This window comes from Euphorbia lathyris, chromosome 9 (genome assembly GCF_963576675.1).
Source record: "Euphorbia lathyris chromosome 9, ddEupLath1.1, whole genome shotgun sequence".
Classification (NCBI taxonomy): Eukaryota; Viridiplantae; Streptophyta; class Magnoliopsida; order Malpighiales; family Euphorbiaceae; genus Euphorbia; species Euphorbia lathyris.
Genome location: NC_088918.1, coordinates 3237798 through 3261228, shown reverse-complemented (window position 1 = coordinate 3261228; position 23431 = coordinate 3237798).

Here is a 23431-nt window from a genome sequence, read left to right as displayed (position 1 = left end):
TGGTTTGTGAGAGTTTTTACTTTTATTTCAAATGTTTTGAAGATTATAAGGAAAATTATATTATTCTAATCGGTACAAATTTCGTTTTGAAGATTATAAGGAAAATTATATGATTCTAACAGATACAATTTTCGATGAGGATAATACGATATGTGACATATCATGAAATACATTAAGGTTGTAATTTATTTTCTATTTGATTGACTTTTGAGATGATTTTTTTTTTTTGTGATGTTTTAGTGGTTTTTTATATTAAGAATGCAATTATAATTTTCGGTAATTTTATATCATTCTTTATTCTGGTGTAGAAGTTTGATTGATCGTGGTGCATGATGAATCTAAACAGTCATTGTAATGATCAAAGTCTAGAAGTAAAAAAAAACGAAGACTACATAAGAGATTTGTCAGACTCCATCATTCATTCACCATATCCTCTCTCTTTTTCTATAAACACGGAAGACATATTTTATATCTCGATCTTAAACTTTACTTCATTTAAATGGTGATCATTTTAAAGAGTAAAGTCGTAGTTGATCATATGCACCAATCAAATTGATTTGGGGAGCAGGACTCTCAATGGAAAATTTTAATAAAAAAGTGACACGTGGCATTGGTGTGCAGGGCCGGTCCTGAAAATTCATGGGCCCTAGGCAAATTACAGAATAAAGGCCCTTATAAAAAAAAATTTGTACGTAACAAAAATTTTCAAACGTCGTTTTTCAAATAACAATTTTTTTTCCATTCGAATCACTATTCTACTATTGCTATCGTCATCAATAAAAATATCTTATGAAAATCGTCTTTTACGAGTTCACTTGCGAGTTCATTTTAATAGAAAAGTATTTTATTAGTAATTATAACGGTACGTTTTATTACGTTCACTAAATACAATTGTTTATCTATATAGACTTAATACGTGGATAAATAAGAAAAAAATTAATTGTTTATTTATCTACATATTAAATTTATATGGTAAAAACTTAAATCAATTGTCGTGTGTATATATTGCATGTCAAAAATTGTGTCATGTGGCAAAAAAAATTTAACAAATCGATTAATTTTCCATATAAAATGAGTTAAATGTCACTTATAAAGTACTTCAACGGGAAAATGTTACCAAATGATATGACAAAATTTTGGATACCACAAAGGCTAAATATAAGTGTAATTCTTAAATTAACCCTCAATTTATATTCAAAAAATTGGACCTCCTTTATGTTTAAAATATTTAAACCCTTTAAAACCTAAATATTTTAGAGCTTTTTATATAAATATCACAATTGGTTACAAAATTACAATTAAATCATATCATCAAAATTACTTTTCAATATGTCATTATTTTTCATATATAAGAAATAGAGTATGATTTTATACTTTAAATAAAAAAAAATTAGACTTCAATTCATAAATTCTAAAGTTTAGTAAATATATTTTACACTCTTAATTTATAAACCTTAATCTTTAAAATATATTAAAAATAATGATTTTATTTGTTTGACATAACCTAAAGTATTATTTGATATACAATTGTAAATGAGTTTTTTTAAAATGAATTTGTATAATTTTTGTTTTTGAAAAAAAAACTGTTTTGTATTATTTGATATAATTATAAATGAGTTTTTAAAAACTGAATTTGTATAATTTTTGTTTTTGAAAAAAAAATTTGCTTTTTCAGCTTGTGGGGTATTTAAACACCGAATCTTTTGGGAAGAGAAGGTAAGTATTACCACTAACATGCTTATACAAGTTGTTATAAATTATCTATTTTACTAATTATATACATGGCTCAGACTAATAAAAATTTTGGGTCCTAGGCCACGGCACTCCTGGCCTAAGCCCAGGGCCGGTTCTGTTGGTGTGGTCAACAGTCAAACGCGTTTTCTACACGGATCAATGTTTTGACCGAACATAGAGGTGTAAGGGGCTGTATGTGATGTTTTTGGAGAGTTGAGGGGGTTGAGAGGCTGTCCCCTAAGTTGAGGGGGCCAGGTGAAAAAACGTTACAAGTTTAGGGGGTTGGGTGCGTATTAAGCCTTTTTTTTTATAGTAATGCTAACATTTCATTAAATCATAAAATTGCAAGTACATAAGAGACCAGTAAAGAATAAAACATTACATACATATAGGTAAAGCCCAATACATAGTCCACGAAGGCAAGAAAATGACTATTAAAAGCAAGAAAATGACTATTAAAGGTACATTAAACATAAACAACATTTGAACTATATATAGATCGTAACTCCAAATTCGCCGCAAAGCAACTGTAGTCCAATCTTCAGCTTTTAAACCATTATGAACCTTCGGATCTAAGTCATTTCTTTTGCAACCACGTAGATCCAGTGATCTACGGATAAGATGTACCGTTTCTGTCCTTGCTAAAACAGAAAGGGTTACAAAAACAGAAAGTTTAACCATCAGGCACAGTTCAAACGGATACGGAGATACGATGAAATATAGGATCCAACTAAAAAACTGACACAAACAAAAGAAAAAAACTACGAAAACAGAAAAAATAAAAACGGTGGGAGGAGGAAGAAGGAAGACAAGCTTCATTCTTCCTCCTCAACTACACAGCAGCAAACGAAGACAAGCAAGAGAAGAGTCGGTGGTTTAGGAGGGATGGAGAAGAAGAAAGAAAACAGAAAGCGGAGAAGGTGGGAGGCGGTAGTGGAAGAGGACTGGAGATCTAGAGAGAAGGTGAGGACCTTCTCTCTCTAGCGGCGAAGTACATTTTTCTGAGTGGTTCTTCTATGGTAGTTTTAATATAGATAAAACTATAGATGACAAGTGCCGTCGCGATATTCCATTTGATTTGGGCAATAGTCGACAGAGGTTGAGCATAACATCCAAGTTACTGACGTAAGGGATAAAGAAGTCTAGGGATATTCAACTCAAAGACATGTTTAACAAAACACAATTGAATAAACCATCCATAAAATTAATAAACATTCTAAATTATTCAAATTATCAAGAAATTAAAATACACTCAAACTAGATATTTTTCTTTTTTACTAACACTAAAACTAGATAATTAATTTCATAAAATGACAATTTTTGTTTTGATATAAAGCGGGCAATGGGTAGCGGGTACTTAGAGGAGTAATTCTATACCCGTCACGGGTAATTTTTTAAATCTCATTCCCGTTTCAAACCTTTTTACACAACATTCAGACAATCTCATTAAGATCGGGTAGTACCGGGTTTTAGAGGTATCCTTACCCATTATCATCCCTATATATTATTGTTCTATCACAATATATAATAGCCATGTTTGGTAAAGAGCGTTTTGGGATAAAAAGAGCGGTTTTGACCAACTTTAGCGGTTTGACCACTGAAACCGCTGATTGGAGTGTTTGGTGGAGAGAGATTTGGGATGAAAACGCTAATTTAGAAAAAGCTCTTTGCAATATTAAAATTAATGGATTTCTTTAACCCTAATTATTTTATGTATATTTTTATATATTAAAAAAAGAAATGCCCTTATTCGTCTTTTTGCACAAACCACTATTATCAATCAGCTAATTTTTACCAAACAGGTCTACACAAACAGCTAATCAAATCAGCTAGTCAAATCAGCTAATGTAATCAGCTAACAGCTAATGTAATCAGCTAACAGCTAATTCCCAAACAGAGCCAATATAACATTAAAGATGTAGATTCGATTCGAGTTTATCTAATATACTTTTACATTATAACTTTTTAATTACTTATATCAAGATATATTATTTTTTCTATGAATAAAATAATTACTGAAAAAACTTCAATAATTTTAGGGATAAAGTGCAAAAATACACCTAACGTTTATAGTCAGGAGCAATTTTATCCCTAATATGTAAAATGGTACAATTTTACTCCTAATCCTAACATTGGCAGCCAAGATGAAATTTACCCCTAATGTTGACCAGTTAGGTCAATTTGAAAAATAATTCATCAAATTGTCTTCCTGGTCATGAATCTTGTCATCTACACTTCACATGCGCGTCATTTTATCAATCATTAGTAATTGATCATAAACATATCATTAAACGTGAAAAAAATGTAAAAAAGATTAAAAAACTATACTGTATCTTGTACGAGTTGGATAAAAAAAATTGAAATACTTCGACGAATTTAAAAATATTAATCTTTAATTCTCTTATTAAATCACAGAAATCTTTTTTAGAATCAACAGACATGCAATTGGTGCAAAATAAGGAACAAAATATATACATTTTATAATAATGTCTAAAATTGATCCAGCTTGCCAACGTTAAGGGTAAAATTGCTTTTGGCTACCATTATTAGGGGTAAAATTGTATCATTTTAAACGTTAAGAGTGGAAAACGTTAGAGATTTTTAACACCTTATCCCTTAATTTTATATTGACTCAAAGGATTAGTCATTTAAATAAATTTGTCGTCCCAAATAAAAATGTAGAAAAGGGTAATTAATTAAGATAATGATGAATTAAAGAAATAAAAAAGGACATTGAAAACGGGATTTGCTAGATTTGGTTGAAGAGTTGAAAGTAAAAGACAAAATAGGTGTCTTATAAAGGAGACAAAGGGCCCTTGGAAATGGGCTAAATAAGAGGACCAACACCATTTTATTAACAATTTCAACCCATCATGAACCTTCCTTTCTTCATATTATTTGTTGCAAAATTTATGGAGTTTTCAATGAAAATATATATTTTTATTAATGATATAAATTATATAGTTAAAGATTTAATTGTTGCAATTAAGGTTATAAATGAATCGGGTCGCTCAAAAAGCAGTTCAAAATTCAGCTCGATCGTGTTCAACTTAATTTATAAATGAATCACGTTTGAGTATGATTTTGAGGCTCAATTCCTAAACGAGTCGAGTTTGAACATGAAAAAGAAGGAGAGAGAAAAGTCAAAAAAGTATTAAAAAAAGTATTAAAAAAAGTCAAAAAATCTATTTTTTCGAAATACCTCTTTGTCACATCAGTCTTTTAACAGAGTTAGATCAGTTGCTGCGAATTCATTAACGGTGCAAACCAAAAGATTTGGTTTATAACGAAAAATATCAGAAGTACTCATCTGCAAATTCGTGAAACCACAGTAACATGGTATTTATTTGAAATTAACCATATTTTTTTTTTGCTAATGTTATAAATGATATAGTAAAAGATTTAGTTGTTGAAATTAAGGTTGTAAATGAGCCGAGCTGTTCAAGAGCAGTTTGACATTCAGTTCGATCGTGTTCGACTTAATTTAAATGAATCGAGTTTAAGCATGATTTTGAGACTCGATTCGTAAAGGAGTCGAGTTTGAGCATGAGAAAGAAGAGAATGAGAGAGAAAAAAGTAGAAAAAGTTAAAAAAAAAAAATCAAAATTTTTATTTTTCCCGAAATACCCCTCTGCCACGTCAGCCTTTTAACAAAGTTACATGAGTTGCCCCGAATTTGTTAATGGTGCAAACCACAAGGTTTGGTTTGTAATAAAAAATACCACAAGTACCCATCTGCAAATTCGTGAAACTACAGAGCATTTAGTTGAAATTAACCCTAATTTTTTTTGCTAATGTTACAAATGATATAGTAGAGGGCGAGCCTTGGCGCAACAGTAACCGTTGTTTTCGTATGACTGGGAGGTCACGGATTCGAGTCTTAGGAGCGACCTCTTGCCAAAAAAATTGGCAGGAGAAGACTTGCCCCAATACATCCTTGTAGTGGGACCCCTCCTCGGACCCTCGCTTAAGCGGGAGCGCGTAATGCACCGGGCCGCCATTTGTTACAAATGATATAGTAAAAGATTTAGTTGTTGAAATTAAGGCTGTAAATGAGTCGAGCAGTTGTACGCTCAGGTCGATAAAAGCTCGACCGTGTTCGGCTCGATTTATAATGAGCCGAGTCGAGTTTTATGAGCATGATGAAACTCGACTCAAAAGCTCGCGAGCAGGCTCGATATATATTCGTGAACAAGCTCGATTATAATTTTCATGAAGAGGCTTGTGAGTAAGTTCGATCCATTATTTTTTTTAATAGTAAAACTACGTAGTTTTATTCACGAGATTTGCTCGTTAGCTTGGTTATGAACATAATTAATGAGTTATTCGCAAGCAACTTTTATGAATAGAATTAACAAATTGCTCTCGAGCAAAATTCATTAATAGAATTAACAAGCTGCTCACGAACAAACCTCGTATATAAAATAAATGAGTTGCTTACGACCAAAGTTTATGAACAGAATTAACGAGAATCATGATGATCCTTAAGGAGTTAACCAACACCATTTTATTAACCATATCGATCCATCATGAACCTCACCACCATCCTTCCTTTCCTCATATAATTTGTTGGAAAATTTAAAGAGTTATCAATGAAAATAATTTTTTTTTCTTAATGTTATAAACGATATACTAAAAGATTTTAGTTGTTGCAATTAAGGTTGTAAATGAGTCGAGCTGTTCAAAAAGTAGTTTAAAATTCAACTCGATTGTATTCGTTTCGATTTGTAAATGAATCAAGGTTGATCATGATCTGGAGGCTCGACTCGTAAACGAGTTGAGCTTGAGCATGACAAAACTTGACTCGAAAACTCACGAGCAGGCTTGATTATATATTCGTGAACAAGCTCGATTATAATGTTTATGAAGATGTTCGTGAGCAAGCTCGGTTCCATTCTTTTTTTAATAATAGTATTTCTACTATTCTATAAACGGATAAATTTAAAATTGTGTAGTTTTGTACACGGGATTTGCTCATAAGATTGCTTATGAACATAGTTAATGAGTTGTTCGCAAGCAAAATTTATGAATAGAATCAACGAGTTGCTCGCGAGTAAAGTTCATGAACAAAATTAATAAATTGCTAGCAAACAAAACTCGTGAACGAAATAAACGAGATGTTCGTGAGAAGCTTATGAACAATTAAATTCCTTGATGTGCCGAGCTCGAATAGGATTTTATGCTCGAATCGAGCTCGAAGCTCGGCTCGAGCTCATTAACTTTCTATCAAGTCGAGTATGAGCAGGCTAAAGTTTGGTTCGACTCAGTTATAACCCTAGTTGAAAGTTTGGGTTTTAAAGTGTGATTACTTGTTAACTTGAGGTTTAAATATATAATAAGGGATAGACGAGGTTTTGAATAACATGTAATATGTCATTGTATTTTACTCAATGAGATCTTTCCAACGCTATATTTTACGCTCAAGCGGATAAATAACAAATCAAAAACTGATTCTCAAAATAAGTCACATTTATAGGTAATGTGTCATTTTTTGATTGTCACGAAACCGATACACAAATTTTTGGGTTAGGGTTGATATGCTAACCCGCAAAAAACACGAAATGACACGAATATTTAAAATTATTGTTATATTCTCTCGTGTTTTTATATGTTACTCTATTAATAAATATAATAAAATTATAATTATTACTTGTAAATATAATTTGAACCTGCTAAATTGCTATAAACACATTATATGACCCCTTAACATAATATTAGCGGACTTTTCGATGGTTAGTGTTAACATACTAATGTAAAATTACATGACGTATTTAAAAATAGTACTATATCTTCTTATATTTTTAAAAATTATCGTTAATATATATGCATAACAAAATTATATGTAACCCGGAAACACGATACGAAATCGACACTAACCCGAACAGGTTAACACGACTGTGACACGAAAGTTTTTTGGTTGTGTTTGGGTTTACTCTTTTTAACACGAACACGAAAATGACACGACACAAATACGACTCGAACACGATAATTGTCAGGTCTAATATATAGGGATAAGGTACAAAAATACCCCCTAACGTTTACAGTCAGGAATAATTTTACCTCTAACGTCTAAAATGGTGCAATTTTACCTCTAACATCGGCAGCCAAAAGCAATTTTACCCCTTATATTGTCAAATTAGGTCAATTTGAGAAATAATTCATCAAATTATCTTATCAGTCATTAATCTTTTCATCTACACTTCACATGTGAGTTATTTTATCACTCATTAATAATAGACCGTAAACATAGGATTAGGCGTGAAAAAAATTTAAAAATATATTGTCTATTATACGAGTTGGACAAAAAAAATTCAAAATATTTCATCGATTTATAAATATTAATCTCCAATTCTATTATTAAATCGCAGAAAATATGCAATCTTTTTTTTAACGAACTGATATGCAATTGGTGCAGAATAAAGAATAAAATATCAATGTTTTATAATAATGTCTAAAATTGATCCAACTTACCAAAGTTAGAAGTAAAATTGTTCTTGGCTGCCAACATTACAAGTAAATTGCATCATTTTAGACGTTAGGGGTAACATTGCTCCTGGTTGTAAACGTTAGGTCTATTTTTGCACCTTATCCGATATATATATATATATATTAATGTCTAAAATTGACCCAACTTATCAACATTAGGGGTAAAATATTGCTCTTGGCTGTCAACATTATGGGGTAAGATTGCACCATTTTAAACTTTAGGTATAAAATTGCTCCTGATTGTAAACGTTAAGGATATTTTTACACCTTATCCGATATATATATATATATATATATATATATATATATATATATATATATATATATATATATATATGTTTGTTTTCCCTATTATATATATATATTGAGAAACATGATCCCTCAATTAATATCATTTGACTAAATTCAGCAGATCCAAGACCACAAAATTAATATCATATTACTTATAAAATTATAAGCTCCAATTTCAAAATTATGAATGCCACAATTATTATGCTTAATTAATTTGTTTTCTGTTCTATAGACCACATTTAATGATTTAATAATAATCACTTTGTTGGACAATGAACAATAGTATATTAAAAAAAAATTGTAATTTGACATATTTGTAAACTTTAGATCCGTAATTTAAAAGTTTATAAATAGAGATTTATGGTATATTCTATTAACGAAATGCAATAATTTAAATTACAAACGTTAAGTTTTGATGATGTCTATAATAAGCCAATGCTATATTAACGAAATGCAATACTCATTCTTAGGACGTGTTTGACATTGTTTTTTCAGATCTTAAAAGCAGTATTTGATAAATATAAAACTGATTTCCTTAAAAGTTACGAAAGCTGCTTTTAGGAAAAACTACATTTTATAACTTTTAGGAAAAGTACTTGTCACGACTATTCAAGAAAGCTAATATTATTAAAAAAATTTGAACAAAAATAGTCGTAATTTTCAATATAACCTAAGATATAGGGATAAGATGCAAAAATACCTCTAACGTTTACATCTAGGAACAATTTTACCTCTAACGTCTAAAGTTGTGCAATTACCCCCAACGTTGGCAACTAAGAGCAATTTTACCCCTAACGTTGTCAAGTTGGGTCAATTTGAGAAATAATTAATCAAAGTGTCTTTTCGGTCATGAATCTTGTCATCGACACTTCACATGTGAGTCATCTTATCACTTATTAGTAACAGATCACAAACATATGATTAGACGTGGAAAAAATTAAAAATATAATGTCTATTAAATGAGGTTGACAAAAAAAATTCAAAATATTTCGCCGAATTTATAAATATTAATCTCTAATTCTATTATTAAATCACAGAAAATATGATTTTTTTTCTTAAACGAACTAATATGCAATTTGTGGGGAATAAGGAACAAAGTATCTGTGTTTTATAATAATGTATGAAATCGACCCAATTTTTCAATGTTATGAGTAAACTTGCTCTTGGCTGCCAACAGTAAGGGTAAATTTGCATCATTTTAGACATTAAGAGTAAAATTGCTCCTAACTGTAAACGTTAGGGGTGTTTTTGCACCTTATCCCTAATATATATATTATTTTTTGTTTCTCGATTGTTAGAATTTTTATTGTGTATTTACCAAACATTTACCGTTTTTTTTTATGATAACGCTTTTTTCCATAGCACTATCTCTCACATCGAGTTCTGTTGGTCACAACAATACCAAAAGCACTATTTGGCCTCTGACCAATCCAAAATTTTATCATTTGGCTCCTAATCTATTCCAATTGGTTAAATTTCACCCAATTTATATTAAAACTTAACCGAATCGATTATCTCATTTCACCATTGTATAGTTCAATATCATCAAAGTTTCAATTCTTAATAATTACATTTAATACAAAATTATTAACAGAATTAGAGTTTGGGGACAACCTCCACTTAAAGCAATAATTAGTCCAATAAATATAATTAAGAGAATGAGTCTTTCAATAATTTTTGTGTTCTTATGGCTTTTAATTGCTTTCTTAAACAATGCATGTGATCCAAGGTAGTTAAGGACCACCAACATGTTGGTGTTTAGATGTTTGAAAGGCTTCTCATCCATTAATTATTAGGATAAGGGCTAAATTTAATCTCAACCTATTAAGAGAATAGTAGATTTAGTCTTAACATATGAAATTGTATAATTTTATAACCCTAATATTTTCAAACAAGATCAATTTTAGCCATACTTTACCGAAAGTTTGAAAAGACTGATTTAACTGTTGGACATTACAAATGAGTTTGCCGATAAACTGAAGCATTTTCGTATATTGTTTTGTTGGTTATTTGTAACTATATTAGTAACACAATAAACATTTTGAACAATTAGATAAAAAAAAATTGTGACTAAGTTATACGTGGCAGACTTAGTTGTTAGCATTTTAACGTGTTTTTTATAATTATGTTAGTAACACACTTAGGGATGGCAAAGGGCATTCAACCCACTACCTGACCCTAATTGGTATAAATGTGCCCTGTATAAAAAGGTATGAGACGAGTATGAGCTAAAAAAAAATTACTCGTGACGGGTATGAGAATAACCCTTCCGGTACTCGATACCCGTTATATATTTCACTTTTATCTATTGAATTTAACTACTAAGTGATGTAGATTAAGTCGATATGAACGGTTTTAATCGTAAACCGAAAGAATGCAATCTTCTCAAGCTAAACTCGAAGGTTGAGTAAACCCAAGAGGATAAAATCCAAGCTCCAGTGGAGGCGAAAGTTTTATATTCATAAAAGTTGTCTTTCCTTACAAAATAAGATCCTTTTATACCTACCTCTAATTGATGGAAAAAGACCAAAAGGCTAGGTTAGGGTTACAATTAGAAGTATTAGCTCTAGGGGTAATTAAGGAACAAAAATAAGAGGTGGCAGTATTGTAAATAGGGCACAGTGACAAAACAGTAATTAAAAGATGGCAGCACTTGTCCCTGTTAGTCCCGTATAACGTGACAAGGTTAGTTCCAAGGGGGGGGATAGGAACTATTTAAAATTTTGTCCGTTAAGGCTAACTTCTTTTCTCTTAGAAAAGGTTTACACAGCGGCGCTAAGTAGTTTCAAGACACAAGCTTAGTCAACTGGTGACTAAGTCTGCTTCTTTGCTTGAGTCAGGAGATAGCACTTAGGTCTATTCCTGAACTCAGCTTCTTAGTGCACTCAACTCAGTGTCTGTTCGTTACTTAGTCAGTTTTATAGCAAGTAATATATAAAGGAGTTTAAAGGTTAGAAATGAGTTACTCAGCAGACATATCCTGGTTCGGCCTCTCCGCCTACGTCCAGTCCCCGGAACTCGTTTCGAGCTTTTTGAATCCTCTACTGAGCTCTTTAAAGGTAGAGCATGAAACCTTTTACAATAGAAGCTGAGTATACAAGAGTACCTTCCTCTATACCTCTACTCACTCCTATAACTACCGCTGAGTACTATAACCGAGTACTCAGCCTCTCCTTTCTATTCTTCTAGAAATGATAAAGTGTTTGTCCTAAACAACAATTGTTAAGACACTTTAGATGATTGAAATCACTCTAGACTTTTACACAATGATTGGAAATTGGTGTAAGATTTTGCTTTGCTTTTCTCACAGAACTTCGAGTATGAATTTGGTCAACGTTTCGACTAATTGAAGATCTGCATCGAATGAAGCAATTGAGAGGCCTTTATATAATGACACTTCAAGCACCGGTAATTTCAAATTTCGAAATAACCGTTGGAGGCAAACGGCTTCCTATCGTTGTCACTCAGGACGTGCTCAATGTCGTTGGCCAATGAGATTCTTGCATCTTCTGTCTACTGATGCGCCTTCAGAGAAGACTCACTAAGGGATAAGTGTACCCTGTCGTTATCAAGTAATAAAATTCTGGAAAGTCCAGGTATCGTCCACATGATTTATTTCTGCAAGTATCAAGCTACTTGGTCTCAGGTGTTATCTAGGCTTTGGGGGTTTTGAGTTTGGTTTTGCTTACGTTAATCTACTCCTAGGTTGAATTATACTATTCCTAGCTAAGTTATCTAATTCTAACGAAGTTATTCTACGCCTAATTAAGTTACTCTACCCCTAATTAAGTTAAACTACTCCTAGGTGATCTTTTACCAATGTAATTCCCCGAAGGAATCATGAAGGGATACGATGATAATGAAAATAGATTGTTTAGACAACGGAATTAAAATCTAAGTCACTTGTGTCCGAGGCGATTAACCCTACCTATCCTCCTGAGGTCCATAGTTCGTGATTCCCTTGTAAGGCCGAAACTAGCTCTAAGGCTCAGCAATTTGGGCTTAATCTTCTATAGGGTCGTCAATCCTATAGGCACTGACTAGGTCAGATTCAGCTCGCAATATGTGCCAACTTAATTTTGGGATTATCGAATGAGTTAAACCAATCAGACAAAGCGTAAGACAAAGATTAAAGCATTAAAACAATTGAATAAACAAAACTATAATATATATCAAAGATGAAAGTATTGTCACGAAGATACAATGAGCCTAGGATTCATAGCATGGATCAGAGGCTAGACAGAATATAAAAGAAGAAAAATCCCTTTCAGGGAACCTGTCTACCAATGTAGGCATCTTCCTAGGACTTAAGGATGGAGCTTGAGCAATCCTCGGTGAGCGGAGCTTCGGAGATGTCTAATTTACATTGGAAAAATCCTATTTATAGGCGCGGCTCGGGCCCTTTTCTTGACTTATTTCGTGTCCTTATGCATGTAGGAAGTCGTGGGGCCGGTCGTGGAGTCGTGGGGGCGAAATTGGTCTTTTTGACCAATTCCCGCAGGTCTGCTCGGCGAGCAGGCACTGCTCATCGCGAGCAGGCTCCCTGCTCGCCCGAGCAGGCCTCTGAGGGCCTACTCGGCGAGCTGGCCTAAATAGGCCAGTTCGTCGAGCAGTTTTGCCCGGCACGCCTCTGCGCGGTCGCTGAATGCCAAAAGTGTGTTTTTTCGCCCGAACTTATCCCTGCGCATGCACAAAAACTCTAGATAGCATTAGTCCAAAGGCTAAATTGACCCGTCAGTCGCTTATTTTGAGCAAACGCTTCATTTGGTGCGACTTTTGACGGATCAATTAGCTTCAAAAGATAACGGAATTATAATATGCATGCCATTTTGGCCGTATTTGCCTAAATTGATCATAAAACGAGCCTAAACAACGAAAAAATAAATAAAACATTTCCAATTTCTAACTAACTCACACAAGCATTTAAATGCGAGAATTGCTCGCTTATTAGCTAAATAACGCTAAAAACCGTCCTAAAACCGTACCCAAAGATAGGGGTTTTTGACCCCTATCATCTACGGCAGTGCTCAGCAGCTTTTTGTCAGATAAACAGAATGTTTCGACATTTACAGCAAAGTCTTCCAGACAGCTTCCTGCGCCTTCTGAACTTTACCCAAAGTAGGAATACTTTGTCTAGAAGTTGGTTCTGTTCTGCCATTGACCTGACTGCATTGTCGCTCAACTCGGCAGCTTCCTCTTGAAGCTTTTGTTAGAAGGCTTCTCGATCCTTCTTCATGCTGAGTCATCGTTTCACTTGATACGACTGCATTTTATCTTCTTGGGCCGTGAGGTCTTGATCTGTTGACTTGGGCTTGACTTCCACTTATGGACCTTTAGACTTTTTTTTTATCTTAATGTCTTATAAATCAATAAACTCAACATTGAACAAACACATTAGTGTGAATAAATCAAGGCATTTAAATTTAATGTGTTAGAATATTTTTTATCAATTACTCAAATAATTTTGTCAAATCAAAATCATGTGGAAAGGTGTTTCAACAAACTCCCCCATTTTGATGTTGGCAAAAATATTCAGTGAAGAACTCAGTGTTGAGCTCCTCCATGATAGTTGACCTTATATTACTCAGGATACTCCCCCGTAAGGGTTGAGCTACTGACTTAGCTTTACTTTAAACATTTCAAGGTTTAATCAAGTAAGTCTAAGGTCAGTTTTCAGAATTAGGTCAGCTCATGGAACATATTCTTTTTAACTCAATTTATGCGGAAGATTTAGATATCAGAGAGCGCCGAGTATATCTTTGTTCAATTTTTTAAGAAGACATATAAAAGAGGTCAACTTATAGATCAACACAGCATACAGTCATAGAGCAATGTAGACAATTAACACAGTTGATTTAATGAAGATGCGTTAGAGTTTATCACAAAATATAAGTAAGCATCATATAAGATTGGTCAATTTTGAAAAGGTAGATGCATGCATAGTTTTGTATTCAGGGTCAGCACAACAAAATTCATAAGGGAAAGACTACAAGTTTTTAAAATCTAAGTCTAGCAATCCTAGCCAAGCTATTTTTTCTTGTAGTTGAGTTGGGCTTCATGCTCTTTAGCTTTTCCCTTTCCCTTGAATTTTTGCTGACTTCCTGATGCTTCTCCTGATTGTTGAGTTCTTTGAGCTTGTTATTTCTCCCCCGTTTTGCCACCATCTGGAGGAGGGGGAATGAAGGTGTCGTCAATGGCAGCACGAGTTAAGCGGCCAGAGAATTCCTTAAGCCTGCGAGTGCTTTCATTGATGCCATCAAAAATAGGAACACCCTCATCCAAGACAGAACGTGGAATCCTGATATTCGAGGCACTGAGCATACTCAGGATGTATGCTTGAGACTTTCCAACCCATGTTATACTGTCAGTCAGTATGGCAAAGGCTTGATGAAACATCTTTAGCAAAGCTGAGTCAAAATACTGACGTTGAGCATTTGAGTGGCGCACATGGTTGAAAGTAACTCGAGAGTACTTCAGAATTTCATTCATCTTGAGTTGGTCAGTTTCCATCTCTGCCTTACTCAAGTTGAGTAGACGAACAGCCTCACTAATTTGCTCAATGGAGCATTGGGAGGAGGAAGAGAGTTGCTCATTTGTTCTGGCTTGCTCAGTGTGAAGCTGGTTGAAGAGTTGATGAACTTCAGCAGAAGTTGCATACATTGTGTTCGCAGCTGACAGTTGATGAAGTTGACCCTGTAGAGAGTTCATGTGATTGACCATGGTTAGCTGGAGTTCGACCAGCTTTGTTATTGATTCATGTCTGGGCTGTTGAGACTGAAGTGAAGTCATGACACTCAGAAGATCCTTAAGACCTTTGATTTCTGTGAGAAGCTGAGTGACAAACGAAAGCTGAGTTGGCTCAACAGGAACTGACCCAACGGCATCAGTATTTGTTTGATGGAGGTCCTGGAGTAGAGCTTGAGCTGAGTCAATGATTCTTCGACCAGACTCAGAGGCATTCAAATAAGAGTAGGATCCATCATTATTTGGCTCAGTGGCCGAAGTACGAGTAGAACCGGATTGTGGAGGTGTTTGGTTTTGCTCAATGTTCGAAGTGCCAGCATGATCAGCGGCTGGTCTTGAGTGGATATTTCCAGCAGGAGCTGACTGGATGATATTCTGCACTTGTGTGTGTGGAAGAGAAAGATCGGCAGAATTATCTACTTGCTCAGAGTTAGACTAAAGCTGACTGGTTTGAGGAGTTTGAAGAATTTCAGCACTGACCTGAGCAGGTATTTCCTTAGCTGGCTCAACATGTTGAGGAGCAGGAACTTCGAGCACTTGCTCGGGATCATCTTGGTTCAGAGGAGCAGTTGAGTCGGTATGTTCCTTAGGATTAGAAACAGAGGCTTGCTTTTTCTGTTGCTATGGTGGAGACTCAGTGGGATTTGAGAAGAACTTAAATTGCATATCTGATAGGTCAGTGATTGGATCCCGCAGAGGTGAGTCGCCCATAAGGTCAATGACAGGGGATCTATGTGCCTTCTTTTTAAGTCAGCTTAATTTTTTAGTCTTTTGAGGAGAGGGGTCAGCAGGAATGGACTCAATTGAGTCAGTGGGTGAAGGTGCCCATTGATCAGTGTGATCCTTTGTTGTTGGCTCAGCTTCCTCTTCTTCAACCTTGATACAGATCGGGTAACGGGCGATAGTTTTCAATCGTAAACTACCAAAGATATTCTCAAGCTAAACTTGAAGGAGCCGTGAAACCCCCAGATTTACAAGCTAAACTTGAAGGAATTAGAAATCCCCATTGTTAAGAGGGATGAACCCTAAAAACACTCTCAAAGAGAAGATATAATTTGATTGATAAAAAGTTGACTCATCCTTACAAAAATGGGGTTTAAATACTTCCCCTAATGATAACAAAAGACAAGGACTACCCCTACTAGGGTTACACTAAGGTTATCAACAAAAGGGTAAAATAGGTGATACGCCTCGATAATTCAGTACAAAGGTACAGGTACGGATTGTCAGGGTTGTTGGTGAATTCCTTCGGGAGAAAGTAAACCTGACGATCCGCCCAGGAATAGCTTGAGGGTCCGCTTCTCGTACGCCCCAGTGAATATGATCTGCCAGGATTCAAGGTAGAGTGAGATCCGCCAATCTGGGTCGAAGTAGATACAATAGGTAGATCCGTCGAAGTAGTTATACATCGACAGAAATACAATGAATAGATATGCCAAGGTAGATATGTCGAAGTAGGTCCGCTCAACTAGATACCTGAAAGAGATACATCAACGTAGACACATCGAAACAGATCCGCCCAAGTAGACACCTGAAGGAGATAGATTGAAGTAGATCTGCCTAAGAAGATACGTCGAAGTAGATCAGCACAGGTAGATGCTTAAAGGAGATACGTCGAAGTAGATACACTTAAGTAGATACGTTGAGTAGATCCATCGAAGAGATCCGTAGAGTAGATTCGTCGAAGAGATCCGTTGATGAGATCCGTCGAGGGGGATCCATCAAAGGAGATCCGTCAAAGGAGATCCATCGGAGAGATCCATCAAAGGAGATCCGTCGAGGAGATCCGTCAAAGAGATCCATCAAAGAGATTCTTCTAAGGAGACCCGTCGAAGAGATCCATCAAAGGAGATCCGTCAAAAGAGAACCATCAAAGGAGATCCATCAGAGAGATCCATCAACGTAGATCCATCGGAGAGATCCACCGAAGAGATCCTTCAAAGGAGATCCGCCGAAGAGATCCATCGAAGAGATCCTTCAAAGGAGATCCGCCGAAGAGATCCTTCAAAGGAGATCTGCCGAAGAGATCCATCGAAGAGATCCTTCAAAGGAGATCCGCCGAAGAGATCCATCGAAGGAGATCCATCCAGGTAGATACACTTAAAAGAAAAAGATATACTGGAACCTTAAGTGTGTCTTCCTCCTCTTCTGAATCACTTTCCCCACATACCTGACGAAATTTGTTACCTTGCTACTTCCCTAACCTGGACTTGGAATTTGTTGAAAAGATGTCCGCATCATACTCTCTTTCTTAAAAAAAAGAAATAGGATCACACTTGCCTTTAAACACCAGCAGACCATATACTCTTTATCACTCGAACTACCCTTCCCATTCGTCAAGTGTTCCCTGAAGCTCTTGGTCATCGTCATTGTAGGTGTACTCATTTTGGCTCCACCCAACGTCCTCCAACTCATCATCACAGTAGAACCTATCTTCATTATCTTCATAATTAGGAGCTCCGCTTTGGTTCCACTCAATGTTCCTTGACTCCTCTTCATAAAACCTACCTTCATCATCTTCATAAGTATTTTCATTTTGGCGCCACTCACCATCCTCTAACTCATCATCACAATGAAATCTATTCTCCTCATCTTTATATGTGGCCTCACTTTGGTTCCACTCAGTGATTTGATGTTCATCTTCATCATAATAGGTTTCATCATCCTCATCATAATCAAGTTCATTCTCATGATGACGAAATCTACCTTCATCATATAACTTACCATCAAAATCACTCTCTTCCCCTTCATTCCCATTCCGGGACCCATTATCATCATACTCAAGCTCATTGTTGCTATCCAGCTCGCTTTCATAATGGTCCTCCTCTTTATCAATCTCCCACTCGAGTTCATCTCCTTCACGATGATTTTCAAATTTGTACAGCTCCTCTTCCTTCACCCAATCTTTCCCACGACCTCTCACTTCCATCAGCTCCTTCTTATAGTTCAAGCCGACCACTCCATTTACCGAGTCATCCGACCTAAACGACATTCTACATGTGAGCATCGTTGATCCACTAACATCTCTCCCATCGCCATAGCCATCAACCTCCATGCATAAAATGAATTCATCATCCGTCTTAAAGAGATTCGCCAACCCAAAGTCACCATCCACTTCTTTAGGATTAAGGTTATCACCCTCATTAAGCATACAAGTGAAATTTTTCCTATGGGGCATTTCATCAAACACATAGTACGCACCCTTTTCTATTTGAACTTCTTCAAAGTTCCTACATGTTATCCCCTCTTCCTCCTCATTCACATATACATTTAGGTCCTCATTCACAAGGTCATTATCAACAACTCCACAATGAGAAATTAAATCACTCACAACATCACAAACAACCAAATCCTCACTACTAATAGGCATACCCATAACTTCCACATCAAGAACTGAAAGTTTTGGAGTTACCTCTTCCTTGCGCAACAGTGGACAGATCTGGTATGAATCTTTAGGAGGTGAGATAGTGTTTTCTCCTTCAGGTTTTTGTTGGGCTCAACGTTGTCGTCTCCGGCTATTTCGGCTGCTTCTGGTTCCTCTTCGCAGATTCTCCATCCTTTCTTGCTCATATTTTCTATTGTCTTTCTCCTTGCTTCCGCAAGCTTGAAATCCATCTCTTCAACCTCAGTTTGCCATTCTTCAAAACTCTTATCAGTGGCTACCATTGTCGAGAGGAGTTTCGGATCAGGAAACGATCGGCTCTGATACCAACTGATACAGATCGGGTAACGGGCGATAGTTTTCAATCGTAAACTACCAAAGATATTCTCAAGCTAAACTTGAAGGAATTAGAAATCCCCATTGTTAAGAGGGATGAACCCTAAAAACACTCTCAAAGAGAAGATATAATTTGATTGATAAAAAGTTGACTCATCCTTACAAAAATGGGGTTTAAATACTTCCCCTAATGATAACAAAAGACAAGGACTACCCCTACTAGGGTTACACTAAGGTTATCAACAAAAGGGTAAAATAGGTGATACGCCCCGATAATTCAGTACAAAGGTACAGGTACGGATTGTCAGGGTTGTTGGTGAATTCCTTCGGGAGAAAGTAAACCTGACGATCCGCCCAGGAATAGCTTAAGGGTACGCTTCTCGTACGCCCCAGTGAATATGATCTGCCAGGATTCAAGGTAGAGTGAGATCCGCCAATCTGGGTCAAAGTAGATACAATAGGTAGATCCGTCGAAGTAGTTATACATCGACAGAAATACAATGAATAGATATGCCAAGGTAGATATGTCGAAGTAGGTCCGCTCAACTAGATACCTGAAAGAGATACATCAACGTAGACACATCGAAACAGATCCGCCCAAGTAGACACCTGAAGGAGATAGATTGAAGTAGATCTGCCTAAAAAGATACTTGAGGAGGATACGTCGAAGTATATCAGCCCAGGTAGATGCTTAAATGAGATACGTCGAAGTAGATACAATGAAGTAGATACGTTGAGTAGATCCATCGAAGAGATCCGTAGAGTAGATTCGTCGAAGAGATCCGTTGATGAGATCCGTCGAGGGGGATCCGTCAAAGGAGATCCATCAAAGGAGATCCGTCAAAGGAGATCCATCAGAGAGATCCATCAAAGGAGATCCGTCGAGGAAATCCGTCAAAGAGATCCATCGAAGAGATCCTTCCAAGGAGACCCGCCGAAGAGATCCATCAAAGGAGATCCGTCAAAGGAGATCCGTCAAAGGAGATCCGTCAAAGGAGATCCGTCAAAGGAGATCCGCTGAAGAGATCCACCGAAGAGATCCTTCAAAGGAGATCCGCCGAAGAGATCCATCGAAGAGATCCTTCAAAGGAGATCCGCCGAAGAGATCCTTCAAAGGAGATCTGCCGAAGAGATCCATCGAAGAGATCCTTCAAAGGAGATCCGCCGAAGAGATCCATCGAAGGAGATCCATCCAGGTAGATACACTTAAAAGAAAAAGATATACTAGAACCTTAAGTGTGTCTTCCTCCTCTTCTGAATCACTTTCCCCACATACCTGACGAAATTTGTTACCTTGCTACTTCCCTAACCTGGACTTGGAATTTGTTGAAAAGATGTCCGCATCAAACCTGCTCAGTGTAGGTTGTTTCATGTTGTTCAACATCTGATGGCTCATGTTGCTCATCATCCACTGTTTCCTCATTATCAAACTGACCACCCAGTTCTTCTTCATCTTGTTCACCCTATGGTTGCTCAATGTCAATGCCAAGACTTCGTGCAAAGTGTGAGTCAGCAGGAATGACGAAGTCAGTGGGAGGTTCATTGATGGGACTTAACTCAGAAGAGATTTTCTTCTTCTTTCTAAGAGGTTACTCATCAGTGTCCTCTCTTTCGGCTTCCTTAGGCTCAGCTTGCCTTTTGAGGTTCTCTGTAGACTTAGGTCCATCCTGACCTTGTTGAACTTGAGGTTTTGTTCCCCTGGATACAAACCGAACCTTCTTCGGTGGAGAGACAACGTCTCTGGAGGGGCTTTGAACAATTTTCCTCTTTCTATCCTTTGGGTCAGCTTGAGTTCTCGTTTCCTTCTTTCCTTTTCGGGTCACCATCCTCTTTGTATCCGGAACAGCGGCCCCTTTTCCTTTCATAGGGATAATCGGTTGGTCGTAGACCAAGCCGAACAGTGCAATTGCAGTAATTTCTGTTCCCCAGGTGTGGATTTCCTCAACCAAACTCACCTTGTGATCTTTGAGGATTCTGGTAATAATGGAGCCTAACCTAAGGGTTCCAGTGCTCCGTTGAAAACCACCGATAATAAAGACTGGCATATTGATCGGCTGGTAGTTCAGCATGTGATAAATGAAGCATTGTTCGAAGTTCGTTGCTGAGCTGGTGCAGTTGATCTTGGGGAAAAGGAAGTTGGTGAGTATGTAGTGGGCCATCTTCTGATTCTGACCCATGGAAGTGCTGGATATCTCTCCTATATGATCAGCGGGTTTGCAGAACTCAACGGGATACTCAATTTTGTCTTGGTTACCTGATTTTCTGAGTTGAACTCCTTCGTTTTTCAGCTTGAGCTGTGAGGCAAGGTAAGCAGGGTTGATGAAGATATCCTTCCCTTGAACCTTGGTGACCATGTAGTCCCAGTTATCATCAGCGGCTCTTAGGTTAGCGTAGAATTCCTTCACTAACTCAGGATAGGTGGCTTCTCGGACTGAGAACAGCTCGGTCCAGCCGTTCTTTGAGATCCACTCACAGAAGGGTTGCTCAGCCTCCACAAATCCCTTCGAAAACCAGCGAGAGTGGTCAACCTTATACCCCCTAACACTCTCGTATACCAGTGAGTAGGTTCTCTCTATGGGTTTCTTACCCTTGTCCTTCTGTTGTTTCCCTCTTGAAGAGGCAGCTTGGTCAGCCTGGGTTTTCTTCCTTGGGGTAGTGACCTTAGAATGGTCACGCTGACCAGGTTCTTGAGACTTGGTGGGAGTCTCTCTATGTTCCTGCTGAGCAGGAGATGGAGGGTTTTCATCGGAGCGATTATCGGCGTAATCGGCACCGAAGAGATTCTGAGAATCTTTTGTCATGATTCTTAGAGAAGTTTGAGAAGTTTGAGAATTTTTAGAGAAGAGAGTATTTGAATACCAGAGATTTCTAAGCGTAAAGAGATAAGAGTGGGAATTCATCCACTATTTATAGAAGTGTCGAGTTGATCTGAAGCGTTGAGGTGGCCGTTTGACCTCGAGATACTCAATCGACAAGGATTCTGGCATTTATGACACATTCGGCGCATGTATTTTCTAATTATTGCACTTACATCATCCTAGGTGGCTATTTAACTCGCGAGTTTTGCATTAAATTTTGCAACGGATCTTTACTCAGTGTTAAGTGTTGAAACACCTTTCCACATAATTTTGATTTGACAAAATTGTTTAAGTGTAATTAAAATATATTCTAAACACACTAAGTTTAAATGCTTTGATTTATTCTACTAATGTGTTTGTTCAATGTTGAGTTAAATTGTTTATAAGACACAAGGATTAAAAGGCCCAAGCCCTATACGGAAGTCAAAGCCCAAGTCAAACAGTTTAAGGCAACTCGGCCCGCATATGTCAAAACGCTGTTGTTATGTACAAAACACAGCTCAGCGGAAGAAGGATCTAGAAGACCTTCGAGGAACAACTTCGGGACGAAGCTGCTGAGTTAATTCGACAAACAGTACAAGTCAGCAGCTGGCTAAGAACAACTTCCAGACAAAGTATTTCCACTTTGGGTAAAGTTCAGAAGACACAGTATGCTGTCTAGTTGACATTACCATAAATGGAGAGACATTCTGCCGAGCTGACCAAAAGCTGATCGAGGACAGAAGATACTTAAATCTGATTGGCCGAGAGCTCTGAGCAAGTCAGGATGACAACGACAGGAAGCCGTTTCCCTCTAACGGTTATTTTGAAATTCGAAATGACCGATGTGTTCAGACGTCTCTATAAATAGGGCCTTCCAGATACTTCAATACAGTGAACAGAACTTGATCAAGCCATTACGCTGACCAAATCTCTACGCAAAGTTCTGTAAGTAAAAGCAAAGCAATCTTACACCAAATTTCATATCATTTGTGTAAAAGTCTAGAGTGATTATTCAATCATCTAAGGTGTCTTAGCAATTGTTGTTTAGGACAAACACTTATCACTTCTAGAGATTAGAAAGGAGAGGCTGAGTACTCGGTTATAGTACTCAGCAAGAGATTAGGATTGAGTAGAGGTATAGAGGAAGGTACTCTTGTTATACTCAGTTGCTAAGATTGTAAAAGGTTTGATGCTCTACCGTTAAAGAGATCAGTAGAGAATTCGAAATCTCGGAACATGTTCCGGGGACAGGACGTAGGCTTGGAGGCCGAACCTGGATAAATCTGCTGAGTAACATATTTCTAACCTTTAACTCCTTTATATATTTATTGCTTGCTTAAACAAAAACTGACCAAGTAAAGAGGTCAAGCTGAGTTGTGCGCATTGAATATCTGAGCTCAGGAATAGACTCTAAGTGTTATCTCATGACTCAAGTAAAGAAACTGATCTAGTATCTTGCTATTCACTCAGCGCCGCTGTCCAAACCTTTTTCTCACGAAAAAGAAGCCTGCCCTAGCTTAAATTTTTTGAATAGTTCCTAACCCCCCCTTGGAACTATACTTGTAACGTTATAAGGGACCAACATTAAAGATTCCAAACGTTTAAGGTTCTGAGTAAT